Consider the following 23,191-nt stretch of genomic DNA (forward strand, 5'->3'; position numbering starts at 1 on the left):
TGTGGATGCAATCACTCGATGTGTCTTTCTCACGTTGATGTTTCTCTCTCTCTCCTTCCTGCTCTATCTGAAGATAAATGCAAAAATGTCCTCGGGTGAAGATAAAAAAAAATCAGGTGTGAGCTTGGAGTGTTGAGAGAGAGAAACAAGTCACTGTACTGGGACAGTGGCATCAGAGAGGTAGGGTGAACATCAGGTCGGGTTTGTATGTCAGGGTAAAGAGTCTGGAGTTTATTCTAGATGCAATGGACAGCCATTGAAGAGGTTTCAGCTGGAGAATGACATGATTTATGTTTTAAAAAGGACACTATGGATGTCACTTGGATTGGTGGTTGCCAAAAGTGGAAGCTGAGAGAACACCTAGGAGAGAATTTTAGTGATCTAGATAAAGGTGCCTTAAACAATGGTGACCATTGTAGAGGTAAACATAAATGGACACATTTTGGATATACAGGTATTTGGGAAGTAAAGTCTTCAGAAGTTTCAGAGGGATTGGATTTAGGGTATGAGGGACATGGATGAATCAAATATAATTCCTGGGTGTTTGGCATGAACAGGTTTAGTAGACATATTAACTTAATATTTTTACAGAAAATAGAACCAATTGAACATTAAACTCTGAAGGACTTCATTTCTTTTTCCATCATTTAGTGTAGGCTCATGATTTTGTATAACTGTAATCAGTGAAGCAGAATGCTTGAGCAGTTTGATCTTATTCTTAACATTATTTCACACACATAAGTCTATATATCAACATAATCTGTAATCCTTATCTTTTTTATCATGACTATATCATTCTTCATTCCTCTGGTATCATTCTTATTACCCCAACTACAAATCTGTGTTAAGAAACAAAAAACTCTGTCATTTTAATTTTCAGCTAATTTCACACTACTTCCCCAGGCCTAGTTTTTATCTTTATCAAATATTTATTAAATACATTTACCTACTAGGTACTGACCACATCATTTTATTATTTTTTTTTAATGTTGTGCAATTTTAGAGGTAATGTTGGAGGAGGTTAGATGCATGAAGCACTAAAAGCATTAAAACACTTTTGTCCAATTGAATTTCAAATATGATATTAAGCCACTTTATGATTAATGCCATCATACATAATATGAATTAACAAATGGTTTGTAGATATCTTTATGTTCGGTTTGAACAAACCAGTATTCATATGAAGATGGTTCATAGCTTTATAATAATCCTTTTATTCAGATTATGGTGATGTTATCCTGGTACCTTTGTTTGGAAACATTCAGTCTTTGATAGTTACCCAAATCAAACTTATGCACCTTCTGCTGCTGTTATTTCTCAGCTGAACATAGAATGCTACATTGTTTAAATTTTGTTTTTTGTTTTTAATTCAGGATGTCCTTGAAATGCTTCATTTATTCTCCTTGCTCATTTCCTCTCTGAAGGTCTCTATGTCTGCTTATATCCATCCTTCCCATTTAATTTGCCAAGATCTACCTTGCCATTTAAAATTAAGTGGAATACATAGAAGACACTAATGAAAAAATCCAGAAAGCTATTGGGCTTTCCATAGTAGCCTATAATTGATAGTCACGGAAAAGATGAGATGCCAAATTCCAATGTTTCTGTTTAATCTGTAACTATACATAAGTTGTAGAGTCTTGGCGGAGTTATATTTATGTTCTTGTTATTTGGGTACTGCATTTGGGTACAGGATTTATAAATGTAATGTCTCTACACTAAAGACAGGAGTCCATTATACCCATTTTCTCCTCTCCAGGGGCGGTTTTATTTAACCTTTATATCATTATATTTTTATACTTATCTCATTATTTCTGAACTAAATATTTTATTGTCATGTTTTGACTTTTCAGTTTTAGACATGTTAATATTTTACTATGGCATATGAGGACTTTGATCTTTTTTCAAAATACTTACACCATACATATACACTCTTCCCATATTTTCATTTTCTTAATATAAGTATACTGTATTTACAGTGCTTTGCCTGTGTAAATGAAAATTACATGTGAGTTAATGACTATACTATGATACTTTCAATGCCCTCTACAACTTTGCATTTTCTTTGGAATTAATGATAATTTTTTATTAAATTATTTGGGTTATTATCACTAATTCACCCATTTATTCTCCACTTATTTTCTAAACATTTAATTAATGTATTTATTTTATTGAATTTTTTTGTGGTAGAAGGAGGATAAATAGTAATGGAAGGAGACTTGACTTGGGGTGGTAAACATACAATACAACATACAGATGATGTATTGTAGAATTGTACACCTGAAACCTATATAATTTTACTAACCAATGTTACTCCACTTACTTTTAAAATATGCTTTCAATTCATTTAGATACAAGAATTCCTTGTATTTTCTTCCATGACCTATGAGCCATATATTTTACTCTTTGTTATTTTTGAGTTTTCCATTTCTGTTTTCATATTTTTTTTTTATTTTCCAAGAGCTGTTTTACATTCTCACAGGTTCCTTTAAAATAGCATTTATTTATTTTTCATATTTGCAATATCTTCTGTAATATCACTGGGGATATAATTATAGTTATAATCCTTCTCACTGCATGTGACAAAGAAAATTGATTGCATCTTGATACCTTGAAAATATGGAAATGTTTAAGTAGCAGGTGACAATGGCAGATTTTTCAGACAAGGAACCTGTTGGACTTTTGTTAAAGGTAAAGCAGTCACCTAGGACATTTTGGAAGTCAGACCACATGCTTCTGACTGAGCCTGAAGTGTTACAGAAATGGTTTTTAAAATTCAGGATATCTTTAGTTTTGTGGTTTTTTTAGCTACTAAGTTATCTTAACAATGCAGTCCACAGGTAGCCAAAGGAAAGCCTGTGGTATACAATCTAATTTTATTAAAATTTCTATAATTTGTAGAACTTTCAGAGTTGAAAAAACAACCACTTTTAATATTACAAAATAAAGTTATGGTAATCAATAAGACAATATTAGCAGGGTAGAACATTTTTTGTCCCAAGTACTTTTCAGGAATCTCCACTTAAAAGTTCTCTTCCTGACAATGGGATTCAGAAATAATTGAAGTAAGGGAATTCCCTTCCCACTTAAAATAATTTTTAGATGATGTCCAGGTGTCCACCACTGAATTGAACTGGAAAGGGTCAGCGAAAGCACAGAGGCCAATAAATTAAAACAAAAACAAAAACAGATACAGGATTAACAACTTAACCAGGAAAACACATTTATATTGCTTACTCTCTCATAGGACTGACCAGAAGTAATGATACTTGAAGCCTATATATTGTTGTTATTTGTTTTCCAGCTTTATTGAGATATATTTGACTTATTTAACAATGCATAAGTTGTACAATGTGTTGATGTGATACACTGATGAAATAAAGACCTAAAGAAATGGACAACTATGCCATGTTCATGAATTGGAAGACTCAACATTCTCAATATGTCAGTGCTCCCTATAATGATCCTTAGATCAAATGCAATCCCAACCAAAATCTTAGCAAGATTTTTTTGTATTTATCAAGGCAATTCTAGAATTTATATGGAAGGCAAAATTTAGACTAGCCCAAAACAAACAAACAAACAAAAAAACTAAAAAGAATAAAGTTGGAGTACACACACATCATGGATTCAGAATTTACTGTAAAGTTACAGAAATCAAGGCAATGTGATATTTCTGAAAGGACAGACATATGGATTAGTGGAACAACAGACAGAATCCAGAAGCAAAGGTGTAAAGGAGAAAGAATAGTCTTCGCTTTGCAAATTTTATTCCTAAAAGTGTTTTAAAGGCTAAACCACGTTACCTAGGCAGTTGAAAAACATCATAAGAACTATGTAAATGATTAGAAACTAAGAAAATCTGAAATAAAAAATCTTAAAACACGTTTTTGTAAATAAATACATATTGCAGAAACACAAATAAAGTATGTCACAATGTTTTCTGCCTCCTGCCAAGCAGGATATACAGCTAATGAATATGAAAACAGTATTCAGCATATTAAGATATAGTAAGATATTATACGATTGAACAGATATGAACACCTAAAAGAAGAAAACACTAAAGCTTAGATATAACATTACAGGATCATATTCAAGATTTAAAATGATTAGATGTTTTAATAAAGAAAATATTTAGGGGTAATTCAATTTCCTCACTCAGACTATAAGATGAAACTCTCTTCTATCTCTAAATTAGTGGTTATCTGAATACTAAATATTTAACATTTTTTAAATCTGATAAGTAATAGTTTCATTGACCACCCTTTCGAATGAGTAATCTTTTCAACAAATAATAGTGGAAAAATTGGACATTCATATGCAAAAAGGGAACCTTGTCCCTTGGCCCATGCCTTGGATTTTATACAAAAATTAGGTCAAAGTGAACCATAGAGCTGAATGTAAAACTGAAAACTATAAGATTTCCAGAAGAAAACACAGAAGAAAAATTTCTGTTAATCTGCCATTAAATTTTCTTAAATGACACTAAACACAAAATCCTTAAGAGGAAACTATGATAAATTTGACTTCATCAAAATTTAATATTCTGCTTTGTCAAAGAAACTAAGAGAATGAAAAGAAAAGACAAACACTGGGAGAAAATATTTGCAAAGCTTATACCTGATCGAACAGCCATACATAAAATATGTAAAGAATTCTTAAAACTCGTTGAAAAGAAAACAACAAAAATACAAAAGGAGTACAAATTTTGGACAGACACATCACCAACGAAGATACACAAATGGTAAATGAACACACACCAAAAATGGTCAGCAATGGTCAGCACTGGTAATTAGTAAAATGCAATTTTCAATCACAATGGGATACCACTAGACGCTTAGACTGGCTAAAATAAAAATAAAAAAATTACTTGCACACAATGTGCTACTGAAGATGAGGAGCAACTGGAACTCCCATGCATTGCTGGTGAAATAAAAAATGACCAAAGCCACTTTGAAAACAGCTTTTCAGTTTCTTATACATTTACACATATACTTACCATTCAACCCATCAATCACCATTCCTAAGTGTTTCAGCACAAGAGTGAAAACTTATGTTCCAGTGTAAATTCTGCTGCGTATGATGTTCGAAATTATGTTGCCTACATTTTCTTCTGGGATTTTATGAATTCGTGGGTCACATTTAAGTGTTTTATCCATTTTGAGTTTATTCTTGTATATGGTATAAGTTGATGGTCTAGTTTCATTTATTTGCATGTAGCTGTCCAATTTTCCCAACACCATTTATTAAAAAGGTTGTCTTTACTCCATTGTATGCTCTTGCCTCCTTTGATAAATATTAATTGAGATAATGTCTTGGGTCCATTTCTGGGTTCTCTGTTCTGTTCCATTGGTTCATATGCCTGTTCTTGTGCCAGTACCAGGCTGTTTTGATTACCGTAGCTTTGTAGTATAACCTGATATCCGGTATTGTGATCCCACCTACTTTGTCCTTAGTTTTCAAGATTGCTGTGGCTATTCTGAGTCTTTTTATGGTTCCATATGAACTTTTGAAGTATTTGTTCTAGTTCTGTGAAATAAGTCATTGGTATTTTGATGGGGATTGCATTGACTCTATAGATTGCTTTGGGTAATATGGACATTTTAATGAGGTTAATTCTTCCAATCCATGAACAAGGTATGTGCTTCCACGTTTTTATATGTTCCTCACCTAAGGCAACAAAAACAAAGGAAAAAAATGAACACATGGGATTACATCAAACTAAAAAGCTTCTGCACAGCAAGAGAAACAACCATCAAAATGGAAAGGCAACCCCCACTGTATGAGAGAGCAAAATTGCCAATGGTAAATCAGATAAGGGGATAATTTCTAAAATATATAGAGTACTCATACAACTCAAAAAAAGGAAGACAAAGAACCCAATTAAAAAAGTGGACAGAGGACCTAAATAGACACCTCTCCAAACAGAACATACAAATGGCCAAGAGACATATGAAGAAATGCTCAGCATCACTAATCATCAGGAGATACAAATTAAAACAACAATGAAGTATCACCTAACACTTATCAGAATGGCCGCATCAACAAGTCATCAAACAGGTGTTGGTGAGGGTGTGGAGAAAAGGGGACTCTAGTACACTGCTGGTGGGAATGCAGACTGGTGCAGCCACTATGGAAAACACTATGGTGTTATTTCAGAAAATTAAAAATTGAATTGCCATTTGACCCAGTGATTCCATTCCTAGGAATATACCCTAAGAAGCCTGAAACATTAATCAGAAAGAATACATGTACTGCCATGTTCATAGCAGCACTATTTACAATAGATAAGATCTGGAAACAGCCCAAGTGTCCATCATTAGAAGAATGGATAAAAAAGCTGTGGTACGTATACACAATGGAGTACAATGCAACTTTAAGAAAGAAACATCTCTTATCCTTCAAGATGACATGGAGGGACATAGAAAGTATTATCTTAAGCGAAACAAGCCAAGCAGAGAAAGACACATATCACATGATCTCACTTATTTGAGGAATATAATGAACATAACAGTCTAAGGAATAGGGTAGACCCAGAGACGTGGAAGAAGGGTACAGACTGACAACCTTCAGAAGAGGGGTGGTGGGGAGAGGGAAGAAATAAACCACAGAAGTTATACACATGTACACATAACCGATGGACATGGAAAACAGCCGAATACAGGGTGGCGGGGATGGGGAGGAGAGTGTCAATGGGGAAAAAAAGGAGAAACATCTTTAACAAAAATAAATTAATAAAAAAATAAAATAAAAGACCTCTTCAGCAGTTAAAAAAAATAAAAATAAAACATATACATGTAAGTATTCATTTAAATGTACATAGTAACACTCAAAAAAAAAAAAAAGACTTATGTTTAAAAAAAACTTGTATGTGAATGTTCTTAGTAATTTATTTCTCATGATCCCTCAGAAATGGAAACAACCCAAATGTCCTTCAATTGTTTTTTTTCTTTGAAATTTTATAAATTTATTTTTGCTACAGGTGTTTCTCCTTCCCCCCCAAGACAACCTCCTCCACATCCCGCCCCTCACCCCCCCAGCACTGTTGTCTATATCAATTGGTTATGCATACATGCATATAAATTATTTGTTCATCTCATCCATCCCTCCCACCCCTCTCCTGTGAGGTTTGTCAGTCTGAACCATACTCCTTTCTATGTCTCTGGGTCTATACTGTTCATTGGCCCACCTTGTTTTTTATATTCCACAAATAAGTGAGATCATGTGGTATTTGTTGTTCTCTGACTGGCTTATTTCACTGAGAATAATACTCACAAGTTCCCTCCATGTTGTCTCAAAAGATAAGAGATCTTTCTTTCTTACAGCTGCATAGTACTCCATTGTATATATGTACCATGGCTTTTTTATCCACTCATCTATTGATGGACAATTGGGCTCTTTCCAGATCTCAGTGATTGCAAATACTGCCGCTATGAACAAAGGGGTATATATATGCTTTTTGATTGGTGTTTCAGGCTCCTTAGGATATATTCCTAGAACTGGAATCAGTGGGTGAAATGGCAGATTAACTTTTAATTTTTTGAGGAAACACCACACTGCTTTCCATAGTGGCTGCACCAGTCTGCATTTCCACCAGCAGTGTACTAGAGTCCCCTTTTCTCCACACTCTCACCAGCACTTGTTGTTTGATGATTTGTTGATGGCAGCCATTCTGGTGGGCGTAAGGTGTATCTGATGTATCAATGGCAATTATGCTCTGCCAAACGTTGCGTTACTTTTCTATTTTGATGCTTGTTTCTTTTGCTGTGCAGAAGCTTTTTAGTTTGATGTAGTCCCATGTGTTAATTTTATTCCTTTGTTTCTCTTGCCTTAGGTAATGTATCAGTGAAAATTCTGCTGTGTATGATGTTTGAAATTTTGTTGCCTACATTTTCTTCTAGGATTTTTATGGATTCATGAGTCACTTTTAAGTCTTTTATCCATTTTGAGTTTATTTTTGTGTATGGTGTAAGTTGATGGTCTAGTTTAATTTTTTTTTGCATGTAGCTGTCCAATTTTCCCAGCACCATTTATTGAAAAAGCTGTCTTTACTCCATTGTATGCTCTTGCCAACTTTTTCCAATATTAATTCACCATAATGTCTTGTGTCAATTTCTGGGATCTCCGTTCTGTTCATTGATCCATATGCCTGTTCTTGTGCAAGTACCAGGCTGTTTTGATTACAGTGGCTTTGGATTATATCCTGATATCTGCTTTGTGATCCTACCTACTTTGTCCTTCTTTTTCAAGATTGCTGTGACTATTCAGGGTCTTTTTTGGTTCCATATGAACTTTTGAAGTACTTGTTTGAGTTCTGTGAAATATGTCATTAGTATTTTGATGGGCATTACATTGAAACTATAGATTGCTTTTGGTAGTATGGACATTTTAATGATGTTAATTCTTCCAATCCATGAACAAGATATGAGCTTCCATTTTTTTTTATATCTTCTTCTATTTCTTTTGTCAATATCCTGTAGTTTTCTGCAAATAGGTACTCTACTTCTTTGGTTAAGTTTGCTTCTATGTATCTTAATTTTTTAACCACAATAGTAAATGGGAATGTGTTTTTTAGTTTCTTTTTCTTTGATTTCACCACTTGAGTATAACAATACCATCAATTTTTTATGTTAATTTTGTATCTTGCTACTTTGCCATATTCATGTATTAAGTCTAGTAGATTTTTGATGAAGTCTTTATGGTTTTGTATGTACAATATCATGTCATCTGCGAATAACGACAGTTTCACTTTCTCCTCTCCAATTGAATCCCTTTTATTTTTTCTTTATGTCAGATTCTTTAGCTAAGACCTCCAGTACCATGTTAAATAAGAGTGGTGAAAGTGGGCATCCCTGTCTTGTTCCTGTTCTTAAGAGAAATTCTTTTAGTTTTTGCAAATTAAGTATGATGTTGGCTGTAGGTTTTTCTTATATGGCCTTTATTATATCGAGATATGATCCCTTTATTCCCACATTAGTGAGCGTTTTTATCAGAAATCCATCCTGGATTTGGTCAAATGCTTTTTCCGCATCTATTGATATAATCAAATAGTTTTTGTCTTTCATTTTGTTTATGTGGTGTATCACATTTATTGATTTACACATATTGTACCAGGCTTGCATCCCTGGGATGAATACCACTTGATCATGATGAATAATTTATTTAATGTATTGCTGGATCCAATTTGCTAGTATTTTGTTAAGGATTTTGCCATCTATGTTCCTCAGGGATATTGGCCTGTAGTTTTCTTTCTTTGTAGTGTCTTCATCTGATTTTGGAATTAGAATTATGCTGGCCTCATAAAGTGAGTTTAGAAGTCTTCCTTTTTCTTGAATTTTTTTGAAATAGTTTGAAGAGAACGCATGTTAGTTCTTCTTTGAATGTTCAGTAAAATCCTCATGAAGCCATCTGGGCCCGGGCTTTTGTTTTCTGGAAAAGTCTTGATTACATTTTTAATTTCCTTAGTTGTTATTGGTCTGTTCACATTTTCTATCTCTTCCTGGTCCAGTTTTGGGAGACTATGTGTTTATAGAAATTTGTCCATTTTACTTAGATTGTCCAATTTGTTGCCGTATAGTTATTCATCGTATTTGTTAACAATCCTTTGTATTTCTGTGGTGTCAGTTGTTACTTCTTCTCTTTTATTTCTGATTTTGTATGTTTGGATTCTCTTTCTTTGTTTCTTGGTGAGTCTAGCTAAGTATTCATCCATCTTGTTTATCTTTTCAAATAACCGTCTCTTTGTTTCATTGATCTTTTGAATTGTTTTCTTGATCTCTATGTCATTTATTTCTGCTCTGATCTTTACTATTTCTTTTCTTCTACTTGCTCTGGGGATTTCTATATGTGTGCTTTCTAGTTTTTTAACTTGTGAGGTTAGATAGTCTATATAAAAGTTTCTTGTTTCTTGAGGTAGGCCTGTAGTGCTATGAACTTTCCTCTCAGAACTGCTTTTGCTGCATCCCATAGATTTTGTGTTTTGTGTTTATTTTCATTGACTTCCAGGAAGTTTTTAATTTCTTCCTTGATCTCCTTGTAATTTATTCATTGTTTAATAACATGCTATTTAGCCTTTATGTGTTTGAATTTTTTTGCCTGTTTTTGTTCTAAATGATTTCTAGTGTCATGCCGTTGTGATATGAGAAGATGCTTGATATGATTTCAATTTTCTTGAACTTGTAGAGGCTTAGTTTGTCTCCTAACATCTGGTGTATCTTTGAGAATGTCTCAGGTGCTCTTGAGAAGAATGTGAATTCTGTAGATATCCATTAAATCCATTTTATCTAGTGCATCATTCAGAGTCTTTGTTTTCTTGTCAATTTTTTGTCTAGAGGATCTTTCCAGTTATGCCAGCAGGGTCTAGAAGTTCCTGCTATGATTGTATTGCTGTTGATTTCTTCTATGGAATTCTCCAGAGGATTTTAGTGTATTTTGGTGCTTCTATATAGGGTGCATATATGTTTACCAAGGTTATATCCTCCTGTTGGATAGATCCTTTCAATATTATATAGTGGCCTTCTTTGTCTGTAGTTATGGCCTTCATTTTGAAATCTATTTTATCAGATATGAGTACTGCTACCCCAGCTTAAAAAAATTTTTTTTTCATTTGCTTGGAGGATTTTTTTTTTTTATCCCTTCACTTTCGACCTATGTGTCTTTTGTTGTGAGGTAGATCTCTTGTAAAGAACATATATATGAGTCATGTTTTTTTGTTTTTGTTTTTTTGTTTTGTTTTTTATCCAGTCTGCTGTTCTGTGTCTCTTGATCGGAGCGTTCAGCCCATTTACATTTAAGGAGATTATTAATATGTACTTATTTATTGCCATTTTTGTTTATTGTGGTTATATTTTTCTTCTTATTTCTTCTGCTAATTACATCAGTCCTTTTAAAATTTTTTGCAGTGCTGATTTGGTGCTAATATAGTCCCTTAACCTTTTTTTGTCTGGGAAATTTTTTATTTCACCTTATATTTTGAACAATAGCCTTGTTGAACAGAGAAGTCTTAGATTCAGATCCTTGTTTTTCATTACCTTGATTACTTAATGCCATTTCTTTCTGGCGTGTAATGTTTCTGTTGAGAAGTCAGATGATAGCCTTGTGGGGACTCCTTTGTAGGTACCTTGTTTTTATGTGTTGCTGCCTATAGAATTCTCTCTCTGTCTTTAATGTTTGGCATTTGAATTATTATGCATCTTGGTGTGGGCCTATTTGTGTTCTTTGTATTTGGGGCTCTCTGTGCTTCTTGAACTTGAATGCCTTCTTTCTTCACCAAGTTAAGAAAGTTTTATGTCACTATTTCTTCCAATATATTTCTAACCCTTGCTCATTTTCTTCTTCTACCGGAACTCCTATGATGCAGATGTTGTTACGTTTCATGTTGTCCCACCATTGTCCTAGGCTGTCTTTGTGTTTTTTAATTGTTTTTTCTTTTTGGTTTCTGTCTGGGTGATTTTTTTCTACCTTGTCTTCTAATTTTCTTATCTGGTCCGTGCCTTCTTCTACTCTGCTGGTTATTCCTTCCAATGTGTTCTTTATTTTTGCTATATCATTCTTCATTTCCAGTTGTTAGGTTTTCAATTTTCTATATCTTTGTTCATGCTGTTGAACTCTTTATTCATGCCATTGAACTTCTTCATGATTATTACTCCAAACTCTCTCTCTGATAACCTGCTTAATTTTATGTTATTATTTCTTCTCCTGCAGAGTTATCTTGTTCTTTCATTTGGGATTAGTTTCTTTGTTTCACCATTTTGGCTGTCTCAGTGGGTTGTGGAGCCTGCCAAATTTTTCCTGTGGGTATTCGTGCTCTTCTCATTGTGGCTCCCTCTACACAGTCTGCAAGCGTGTGGGCAGACTCACATTAAACACCACTGTCAAGTCTTACTTTCCTGGGAAATTTGTAAGCCAGGGAAAGTTTCAGTTATCCCACAGCTTTTTGTCTGGAGGCTATTAGTTTCAGTTACTTGATGAGCCTGGATTTATAGCCCCACAGCTGAATGAAAAATTCCTCAGGTGTAAGATAATTTCCAGCTGGTGGGGCACTTGCTCATTATCAGACTTTAGATGGTGATGAGCCTCAATTTGCATTTCTTTGCCTGGCCTGGTGGTGTTGAATTCCTGTGGGAGGGGTCCTTGCTTTATCCCAGAGCTCTGGGAGGGGGCTTTTTTGAGCAAGATGGCTACCGTCCTGTGAGGAAGTGATTCTGTACAAGACTCCCATCCAGCTCTCTCCTTAGCCAGGATCCCTGAACTCTCTCCACACAATTCCAGTCTAGTCCACCCTCCTTCTCTCAGAGCCCAAGGTAAGTGGCTGTAGCTGATTTAGTGCTTTTTAAACCCCTGTGTTCTCAGCAGGAATCATACACTGCTAATGCAGCCCTCATTGCTGTCCATGGGCTGCCAGCCCACACCCATGTGCCTCTATAGTTTCTGCCAGGATTGATTTGGTGTCCTCTCTTTCCCTGGCTTTACTAGCTCTCTTCCAGCTGCTCTTCAGTTGGATTTTCCCAGTGTTTTGTCTTTATTTTAGTTGTAATTCCAGTTTGGTCTTGGGAGACGGTCTGTGTAGCTTCCATTCACTCTGCTGTCATCTCCATTTTCATATTTTTCTTAATTAATAACATACTGTAACTATAATTATTTGTTTTTCCATTTGACTTTGTATCAACTGTTATTTTCTTATGTTATTTAAACTATAATAGAGTGAAGTCAGCAGAAAAATAGGAGTTTCCCCTTGCTTATATCCCCTCAGCAACAATAATTTGGCATCCATCCACACACAAAGGTTCTTTTGTCAGAACTTTGGAATCCAGGTAGTAGATTGTGACAACCAGGTGGAGACCAAGACTGAGAAGGACCATTTTGAGAAGGTTTTCCCATGCCCAAGTGACAGACTCTCCCATTGTGATCCTGGCAACAGCTCAGGCAACATCCCTGTTCCCCTGTGGACTCAGAGACAGCCTTATTTAGCTTTGGTCCTGCAACTAAGTGGCACCATCTTCCAAAGGACCTGGCAGTAATCACATCTGCCCATTCAGGTAATAGACCCACCAATCTTTGTCCTGATTGTATATCCTGAAGCAGTCCATAACTCAATGCTAAACTCTCTCAGCCATGATGAAGAAACAGTCCCGCCTACCCAGAGATCAACTAGGACACACAACAATTTGTGCTTCCAGTGTTAGGTACACAGAGCTTGGTCCAATTTGGGGTTTTAAAGTGCTACTGTAAACTAACTTCATCCCCTCCCATCTATGATCCAGTAACAGTCCTGCAGGCCCACCAACCTGAGTTTAAATGCATATCCTAAATCATCCCAGGAAAGCAGCTCCTGCTCTAATTAGGAGAATTCTTGCCTCCCTAGGAGAATCCAGGAACACTGGGCCCTTTCAATTATGTGAGGGCACAACAAGTTCAGTTGTCTGCAATTTAAAAGAGGCCCTTCACCAGAACCTCACCCTCAGACTTCCATGTTCTGGAACTGTGAGAAATAAATTTCTATTGTTTATAAACCCAGTTTGTAGTATTTTATTATAGCAACCTGGATGAACTAAGACAACTCCTGTAAAGCAAACAAAAAACAAAACAAAAAGGCAAGATAAGAGATTAATATCCAAAATCTATAAGGACCTCATATAAGGACCTCATATTAGTAGCAAATAAAATAAAGACTACTATTTTTAAAATGTGCAAAGGATCTGAATAGACAGACATTCTTCCAGAAAATGGCTAACAGGTATATGTAAAGATACTAATTAGAGCAGGAGCTGCTTTCCTGGGATGATTTAGGATATGCATTTAAACTCAGGTTGGTGGGCCTACAAATCATCAAGGAAATAAAAATTAAAATCATAATGAGATATTACCTCACACCTGTTAGGATGACTATTATCAAAAGACAAGAGATAACAAGTGTTTGTGAAGATGTGGAGAAAGAGAACTATTGATCACTGTTGGTAGAAATGTATTGGTACAGCCACTATGGAAAACAGTATGGTAGTTCCACAAGCACTTAAAAATACAACTACCAAATGATCCAACAATCTGATTTCTGGGTATATATCCAAAAAAATAAATAAATAAAATCAGCATTTTGAAGAGATGTTTGCACTCCCATGTCATTGTAGCATTATTCACAATAGCCAAAATATGGAAACAACCTAAGTGTCTATGAGTAAATAGATAAATAAAACAATAGAAGAAGGTATAGGGGAATAAATGGTGATGGAAGAAGACTTGCCTTAGAATGGTGAACTAACAATACAATATACAGATGATATATTATAGAATTGTACACTTGAAACCTATACAATTTTATTAAACAATATCACCCAAATAAGTTCAATTAAAAAAAAAGTTATAATCAATTTTGTAAGACTTCACAAGGTGAAAAAATGAAGAAAAAATATATTTGGAGTTTTTCTTATTAAATCCAAAAACAACACATATATAACTTGTACATTTCCATTCTTACAAGGAACTTAATATGATTGTTTCCAAAACAGCTAAAAGTACATATTTATAGCTTCATAACATTCCACTGGGTAAATGTACCAGAGCTTTTGTACCCACTCATCTACTGATGGGCACTTGGGCTGTTTCCAGATGTTAGCTATTTTATTTTATTTTATTTTTTAATTTTTATTTTCTTGCATTTATCTTCAGATAGAGCGGGAAGGAGAGAGGAAGGGAGAGAGAAACATCGATGTGAGAGAGACACACTGAGTCATTGTCACCCACATGACCCCAACGGGGCCGGAGACAAACTGCAACTGAGGTACGTGCCCTTAGTGGGAACTGATGCCGGGACTCTCTGGTCTGCAGGCTGATGCTCTAACCGCTGAGCCAAACCAGACAGGGCACATCTTAGCTATTTTAAATAGTGCTGCTATGAACATAGGGGTGCATATATTCTTCTTGAATGGTGTTTCAGGCTTCATAGGATATATTCCTAGAGTGGGATAACTGGGTCAAAATGCAGTTCCATTTTAAATTTTTGGAAAAAACACTATATTGTTTTCCATAGAGAATGCACCAGTCTGCATTCCCACCAGGAGTGTGCCAGAGTACCCTTTTCTCCACATCCTTACCAGCAATTGTTGTTTGAGGATTTGTTGATGGCTACCATTCTGGCAGATGTGAAGTGATACCTCATAGTCGTTTTAATTTGCACTTATCTGATAATTAGTGATGCTGAGCATTTTTTTAATAATGTGTCTCCTGGCCATTTGTATGTCTGGTTTGGAGAATTGTCTATCCAGAATCATGGAAGTAAGGAACAGACTGACAAACCTCAGAGGTGAGAGGGCGGGAAGAGATAAACCAAAGAACTTATATTTATATACTCATAACCAATCGATGGGAACACTAGGCTGGGAAAGGCAGGAGGGGCATAGGAGTGGGAAGGAGGGGGTCAATGAGGAAAAAGGAAAACGTCTGTAATACTTTCAACAATAAAAAAAGTAAACATAAAGAAAAAACCATCAAAATGGAAAGGGAACCCACTATATGGGGAAGCATAATTGCCAACAATACATCAGATATGGGATTAATTTCCAAAATATATAGAGTACTCACACAACTCAACAAAAGGAAGACAAAGAAACCAATTAGAAAATGGGCAAAGGAACTAAATAGACACCTCTCCAAACAGGACATACAAATGGCCAAGAGACATATGAAGAAATGCTCAGCGTCACTAATCATCAGAGAGTTACAAATTAAAACAACTATGAGGTGTCACCTCACATCTGCCAGAATGGCCGCCATCAACAAATCATCGAACAACAAGTGCTGGCAAGGGTGTGGAGAAAAGTGGACTCTATTGCACTGCTGGTAGGAATGCAGACTGGTACACCCCCTATGGAAAACACTATGGTGTTTTCTCAAAAAATTAAAAATTGAACTGCCATTTGACCCAGTGATCCCATTGCTAGGAATACATCTTAGGAAGCCTAAAACACCAATTAGAAAGCATATATACACCCTTATGTTCATTGCAGCACTATTTACAATTGCCAAGATCTGAATACAGCCCAAGTGTCCATCAATTGATGAGTGGATAAAAAAGCTGTGGTACATATACACAATGGAACATTATGTAGCTGTAAGACAGAAAGATCTTTTATCCTTTGAGATGACATGGAGGGACCTGGAGAGTATTATGGTAAGCGAAATAAACCAATCAGAGAAAGACAAATACCACATGATCTCACTTATTTGTGGAATATAATGAACAAGGAGGGCTGTTGAACAAAACAAACCTGGAGAGATATAAAAGAGTATGGTTCAGAGTGATAAACCTCAGAGGAGAGGGTTGTGGGGTGGGTGGGATGAGAGTAACCAAAGAACTTATATGCATGTATGTGTAAACAATGGACACAGACAACAATGCTTAGTGGGGGGCAGCATAGGGAGGAGGGTGTCTGTGGGGGAAAAAGGAGAAACACCTGTAACAAAAATAAATTAATAAAAGTAACTCCCCCAATAAAGTGCGTATTTATAAGGAAAAATTTTACAGGAAGATGTTCTATTGGTATTGGTTTAATGTAAGAGGTCAAAGGCACAGTTTATTTAGTGGTATAAAATTAAATGGTGACAGTTTTATTTTGCTCTAAACTCATTGATGCTATGGCTTCTCATTTTTCTCCAAATAAAGGTTATCATAGTACCTAACTTTAAACCAAAAGAAAATGAATTTTTAAAGTAATTTGATACAAAAGAAATCTGGGTAACTGTCATTGTAAGATACTGGATTTTGTTGACTTAAAAAATGAATATAAAATAATAGCACTGACAATTTGAGAGTAAAAAAATGAGAATAAGGTAAATGGCACTGCAACCCATATGAAAATAAAGTGCTTCGTTCTTTCATTGCTTTATCAAATGTAAAGCATTCACATTATAAAAGAAAATATGATATTTATATATATATTTTTCCAATGGAATGTGATTCAGATATTAAAAAAAAGAAAGCCTGCCATTTGCCATAATACTTGTGAAGCTGGATGACATTAAGTGAAATAAATCAGACATGGAAAAAACTGTGTATCTCATTCATATGTAGAATTCAAGAACATCAAACTCATAGAACCAGAGAGTAGAACAGTGATTGACAGGGGCTGGGAGTTGGATAAAATGAAGAGATGTTGGTCAAAACGTACAAATTTCCAGTTATAAAATGGGTAAAATCTTGGAATCTAAAGGTGACTATAATTAATAATGTTGTAATGTTATATTGTATACTTTATATTTGCTAAGAAAGTAGATCGTATGTATTTCCACCAGACACACAAACATATAACTTTGTGAAGTGATAAATATGTTAATTAATTTGATTGTGGTAATCATTTCTATGTTTATATATGTGTATATACACACACACACATATATTATATAAAAGTGTATATGATATATAAAATAAAAATATATTTTATATGTACTATGTATTAAATTGTTGTATATTTTAAATGTCTACAATTTTTATTTGAAAAAAAAAGTATCAGATTATTTTATTATCAGCTACATGATATTTCATTATAAAGGCAAATTAGAAATTTGTAGGGTTACTCCCAACCCAATTTTCTTTTATTGTAAGTAATATTCTAATGAATAATGGGTTTGTGATTAAACTTTTGTCTGCATTCCTGATCATTCCCTTAGGATACATTTTAAGAAGTAGATCACAGAACATAATTTGTCTATTTTTCTTTCAGAAAATGAAACAATTTGTTGCTATTTTTCTGCTTATAGAATACATGCTGTAGAAATTTTCAGAAAGTAGAGAAAAGTAGGAGAAAACAAGCAAAAATGACCTACAATTCCACAAGCTAGTCCTGTTAACATTTTAGTATATCCTTCCACAAATATGCACACATACAAATACAGATTTAAAAACGAATCTGTTTTTATAACTTATCCTTTATTTTATTTTATTTTATTTTATTTTTTAAATCCTCACCTGAGGATATTTTCCCATTGCTTTTTAGATAGAGTGGAAAGGAGAGAGGGAGAGAGTTACAGAAATGTAGGTGTGAGAGAGACACATCGATTGGTTGCCTCCCAAACAACCCTCACCGGGACCAGGGATTAAATCTGCAACCCAGGTATATGCCCTTGACCAGGAATCAAACCTGCAACACTTCGGTCCACAGGCCGACGCTCTAACAGCTGAACCAAACCAGCCGGGTCTCTTATTAAAAAAAAAAAAAAATAGAGACATAATTTGCATATAACATTGTGTAAGTATAAGGTGTACAATGTGTTGATTGATACATTTATATATTTGCAATATGATTGCCACAGTAGCGTTAACTAATACTTCCATCATGTCTGTCACATAATTTTATCATTTCTATTTCCGTGGTAAGAACATTTAAGATCCAATCTCTTAGCAACTTTGAAATATACAATACAGTATTGTTAACTATAATCACAATGATATGCATTAGATCTCTAGAACTTATCCATCTCCTAACTGCATAATTTACACTTCTTGCTTATCAAACTGCTGAAGACATCTGTACAACACTGTTCAGTAGAACTTTTCAAAATGATGGAAATGTTCTGTTTCACACTGTCCAAAACAGTAAGCACTAACCATGTGGCTAGTTTTGTTGAGTAACTGGATTTTATATTTTATTTAATTTTAATTAATTTAAATTTAGACAGCCATATAATGTCAGTGGCTACTGTATTGGACAGCACAGGTATAGAATATCTACATATTAATTTTAATAGTTTGCAGAGTACGTTGTTGCATGAATGCACTATTACTTGTTTAGCTAGTACCTAACTGGTAGACATAAGTTACTTACAATTTTTGCTATTATAAACAACACTTCAATGAATCCTGCAAAAAATAATGTTGAAAGTATACTGGGCTAGTTCACTATTCTGGCATATTCTCCCTTCATACTCTTTTCCAGTGGTACACATAAATTATTTGATTACTCTCATAATTTAATTATGAAACTATTTTGCTCTACATGGAAAAATACTCCATTACTTTAACATTCCGAGTATTTCCTTTTGGAAAATTTTCTTAATGTGCAGGTGCATTTTCTGACACTAGTTCCCTAGGATGGCTGGATATAATATTTTTATTCCATACCAATTATAAAGCACTCTCTCTCTTTTGATAGTAAGAAATAGATAATTTAGAAAATTATTTAGCCTTAGAATATTAGTAAAATTCTCAGAGAACCAACTTTATGTGATATATTTTAATGCATTTATTCCTTTGTAGGGTAGTAGTTTTATTTTGTTTTGTATTTTTCTTAATTTTTAAATTTAGCATGCATGCAAAAGAATGTATGTAAAAGTGTTTTGACAGTTGATAAAAAAAAAGTAAAAATCGCGAGAATTTCCTTTTCTCCACATCCTCACCAATACTTGTTGCTTGTTTTTTTGTTTGTTTGTTTGTTTTTTATCCTCACCGGAGGACATTTTTCCATTTTTTGTTCAGATAGAGTGGGAGGGAGGGAGAGGAAGAGAGAGAGAGAGATAGAGAGAGAGAGAGAGAAACATGGATGTGAAAAGGACACATTGAGTGGCTGCCACCCGCACGACCAACCAGGGCCGGAGACAAACTGCAACCAAGGTACGTGCCCTTAGCAGGAACCAAACCAGGGTCTTTCTGAACTGCAGGCTGACGCTCTAACCGCTGAGCCAAACCGGCCAGGGCTGTTGCTTGTTGATGTATTGATGATAGTCATTCTGATAAGTGTGAACAGATATATAATTGTGGCTTTAATTTGCATTTCTTTGATGATTAGTGACATTGAGCATATTTTAATGTGTCTATTGGCCATCTGTTTGTCCTCTTCAGAGAAGTGTCTGTTCAGGTCCTTTGCCACTCATGCACTGCTGGTGGGAATGCAGATTGGTAGAGCCACTATGGAACACACTATGGAGATTCCTCAAACAATTAAAAATGTAACTGCCTTATGACCCAGTGACTCTACTTCTGGGTATATATCCAAAGAAATCCAAAACACTAATTCAAAAGAATATATGCACCCCTATGTTGATTGCAGTGTTATTTACAATAGCCAAATCTATAAAGAAAATAAAAATCAACCTCCATGTATATATCACTGAGTCTAAGAAATAGAATATTACTATACCCCACATATGCCCCATTCATGACTGTTATATTTCTCTCCCATTCCCCAAGATATAAACATTTGAATTTTGTGTTAATCATTCATTGTGCTCTTTAAAGTATTTAAAACTTAAAAATGTGTCCTTAACAAATATACTGTTTAGTTCTGACTATTTTTGAACTTTATATACGTAAAATCATAAATATCTACTTTTTTCTTTCTGGTTTCACTTGAATCATATTTTGTTATTGATTATATTGTTTTATAATGAGGGATAACATACATCCAGTAAAGTGCATAAAGTATACTAATCTTTATTTTACATGTCATTGGTTTTAAAAAAATGTATGTATACACCCATATAGCCATCACTTTGATTAAAATAAAGACTTTTCAGTACCATATGAGATTCCCGTGTAAACTTTCTGTCTATAACCCCCTTAGAGGAAACTACTATTCTGATTTGTAACATTAATGCTTTGTAACATTAATGCTTAGTTTTGACAGTTTTAGACTTGCATTTGAAGGCAGTCATACAGTATGTGACCTTTTGGAGTCTGACTTATTTTGCTTCAGGTTATGCATTTTTTCGGGACAGAGGGACTAAAAAAGAAATTTGTTTATTGAGGGAAAGAGTGTTATCAGAGGAATGAGAGGATCAGATCCAACACTCGTGGACAGGAAGTTCTTAGCGTGTAGTTGAAATAAGCATATTCAGAAGGCCCCACAGGAGAATGAATGGATTTTACTGGTGTGAAGTTATATTACTTGGGTTTTAATGCCTCGATTATCTCAGTCCAGTCCTGGAAGGGGGACAGTTGTGGATTTAGCAAGGCTAGAAATTAAGGCCAGAGTCTAGAGTGTCCCCTCCATAATGCCGTCAGGTGCAGATCAGGCTTAGTCTAGATTCAGTCAATTAATCCATTGTATGGGTCTCACATGGCTGCGGGCCATGTTGGGAAATGCAGTGCATGTGCCCACCCCCATAAGAGAGGGAAAGAAAGAGAATGAAAGCTTTTCTTTGTCTAAGAGATTAAACATTCAGGTTTCCTAGTACATGCAGTGGACAAGCCTATTCGGGCTCCAAGGTGTGACAGAGAGATAGGCTGCCTTTGTTGAGTTCCTTCCCCCACCAATTAGCAGGAAACAGAACAGGAGTGTTAAACTGTAACTTTCTGACAAAAGTTGTATAAATGGCATACCTATATTATCCAGTCTCCCCTTTATTCTTTCCTGTTAAATAATCAGATTATTGCAACGGTATCAAGAGGATGCAAGAAATATAAAAATCAAAAGCTTATCTGGCTGTAAATGGAATTTCTTTTGTTGAATGGGGGTGAGATTTTATTTCTACATTTTTTTAAATGACCTTTATTTATTTATTTAGTCGATAAGAGAAAACTTTTATTAATTTATTTTTGTTACAGTTGTTTCTCCTTTTTTTCCCCATTGACATCCTCCTCCCAAACCCCTACACCCAGTCCCCAGCTTTGTTGTCCGTGCCCATCGGTTATGCATATAAGTTCTGTGGTTTATCTCTTCCCTCCCCCCATTCGCCTTCTGAAGGCTATCAGTCTGTACCCTACTTACACATTTCTGGGTCTATCCTGTTCTTCAGACTGTTATGTTCATTATATTCCACAAATAAGTGAGATCATGTGATATTTGTCTTTCTCTGCTTGACTTGTTTCACTTAGGATAATACTCTCCAGGTCCCTCCATGTCATCTCAAAGGATAAGAGATCTTTCTTTCTTACAGCTGCATAGTAGTCCATTGTGTATATGTACCACATCTTTTTTATCTATTTGTCTACTGATGGATATTTGGGCTGTTTCCAGATCTTAGCTATTGTAAATAGTGCTGCTATGAACATGGGGGTACATGTATTCTTTATGATTAGTGTTTCAGGCTTCTTAGGGAATATTCCTAGAAGTGGAATCACTGGGTCGAATGGCAATTCAATTTTTAATTTTTTGAGGTAACACCATATTGTTTTCCATAGTGGCTGCACCAGTCTGCATTCCAACCAGCAGTGTACTAGAGTCCCATTTTCTCCACACCCTCACCAACACTTGTTGTTTAATGACTTGTCAATGGCAACCATCCTGACAGCTGTAAGGTGATAACTCATTGTTGTTTTAATTTGCATCTCTCTTATGATTAGTGATGTTGAGCATTTCTTCATATGTCTCTTAGCCATTTGTATGTCCTATTTGGAGAGGTGTCTATTTAGCTCCTCTGCCAATTTTTTATTTGGGTTAAAAAAATTAAGATACCTAGGAATAAACTTAACCAAGAAAATAAAGGACCTATTTGTAGAAAACTACAGGACATTGAAAAAAAGAAATAGAGGACGATATAAAAAAGTGGAAGCACATACCTTGTTCATAAATTGGAAGAATGAACATCTACATTTTTTTTTAGGGTCCCAATCTGCTCATGAAATCCTTATACAGGAGGAAGCTGTGGGACACATATTCCATAAGCAATCCATTGGGAGATCTCTTTTCAGGGTGGAAGCACCTGCTAGTGCTGCCTACTTCTTTTCCTTCTGCTTCATGTGTACTACAAATTAGTCATTGTATGCAATGGTAAGCCCAGCAATTTGCGAAAAGAAGCTCTGGAGGCCCACTCTGCCCTCTCAGCACTGGTCTAGGTCCTTCATTATTTTGTCCAAAGCCAGAGGGTCTTTTTGATTATTCAGAAATCCAGGGAACTCTTATTCCATGAGTACTGTCAGGTCCTCCTTCCTTAAGTTGCATTTATCCCCAGCAAACTTGTGAAATGTGAATATCATGTTTTCCATGGTGTGTTCCATTTGAGATAGTATTTTGGTGAGGTCCTGGCAGGAGTCAGGGCAGGATCGTTGGGCTGGCTGAGGCCACAGCCAGTCTTCTTAAAGTCAAGTCATTTATGTTACTGTGATACCATCAGTGTGCATTATTATTTTTATTATTATTATTGAGTAGTATTGCATTGTATGAGTAGTTCATGAAAATTTCACGGTGAGTACTTGGGTTCCTTTCAGTCCTTTACTACTATAAAGAAAGATGTTATGAGCAATTTTCTAACATGTATTTTTGTG

The 23,191-nt window shown here is 35.1% G+C and overlaps 1 pseudogene; it reads right to left on the bottom strand.

The window, feature by feature from the left end:
- Nucleotides 1-22,642: 22,642 nt before the first annotated feature.
- LOC118635266 overlaps nucleotides 22,643-23,191 on the bottom strand; it is a 117,752-nt pseudogene continuing 117,203 nt past the window's right edge.

The sequence above is a fragment of the Molossus molossus genome, unplaced genomic scaffold (genome assembly GCF_014108415.1).
Source record: "Molossus molossus isolate mMolMol1 unplaced genomic scaffold, mMolMol1.p scaffold_m16_p_2, whole genome shotgun sequence".
Taxonomy (NCBI): domain Eukaryota; kingdom Metazoa; phylum Chordata; class Mammalia; order Chiroptera; family Molossidae; genus Molossus; species Molossus molossus.